The sequence below is a fragment of the Schistocerca americana genome, chromosome 5 (genome assembly GCF_021461395.2).
Source record: "Schistocerca americana isolate TAMUIC-IGC-003095 chromosome 5, iqSchAmer2.1, whole genome shotgun sequence".
NCBI classification, from domain to species: domain Eukaryota; kingdom Metazoa; phylum Arthropoda; class Insecta; order Orthoptera; family Acrididae; genus Schistocerca; species Schistocerca americana.
Window position 1 is genome coordinate 354976420 of NC_060123.1, and position 858 is coordinate 354977277.

Sequence of the window (858 nt, forward strand, 5' to 3'; positions counted from 1 at the left end):
GTAATTTATGTAATGATGTAAAAGCTAGTGGTATTGATACTTCGGAGGAAGAAATTCGCGCGTTTCTAGTCACAAATGAAGGCGAAACGAAACTTATTGATGAATATGTGGATCTAAAACGTTTGTCAGAGTATGAAAGTTAGAATGAATGTAGAGTGGGATAGGGGGTTCATCTGGGTGAAAAGTGTGTAGAAATGGCAGTGTGTGCTGATTTTTGTCCGATCACAGCGGAATGTAGCAAGCCTCAACAACGTAGCTCCTTCGGAACAGGCTATGAAGGCCCAACGGTACCGACCGGCCGCCGTGTCATCCTCAGATCATAGGTAACTCGATGCAGATATGGAGGGGCATGTGATCAGCACACCACTCTCCAGGCCGTATGTCGCTTTCTGAGGCCGAAGCCTCTATTTCTCAATCAGGTAGCTCCTTAATTTGTCTCATAAGGGATGAGTGCACCCCGCTTGCCAAGAGCGCTCGGAAGACCGGATGGGCACCCATCCAAGTGCTAGCCCAGCCCGACAGTGCTTAACTTCGGTGATCTGACGGGAACCGGTGTTACCACAGTGGCAAGGCCGTTGGCAATGTAGCGAGCACGGATATCCCAAAATGGTGCGACAAGGTAGCAGCAATTTGTGTAATGTAGCGGCGGAGGATAAAGTTGTGTGCGATTCACGTAAAGTTAATTTGTCGACGGAGAAAAGTAAGCTTTCTGATGTGAATTTATGTAGTGATTTAAATGGTGTATCAGCCGATAAGGTTGCTGAGAGGAATATTTGTGGTGATGATGGCTTCGGCATCGACGTATTATTTCAGGAAGATAAGGTGTTTAACAGTGAATTGATGTGTAATTTTGTTGAA

At 46.0% G+C, this 858-nt stretch overlaps 1 pseudogene; it reads right to left on the reverse strand.

The window, feature by feature from the left end:
- Positions 1 to 462: 462 nt before the first annotated feature.
- On the reverse strand, positions 463 to 580 carry LOC124617091 (annotated as a pseudogene).
- Between the last annotated feature and the right edge of the window lie 278 nt (positions 581 to 858).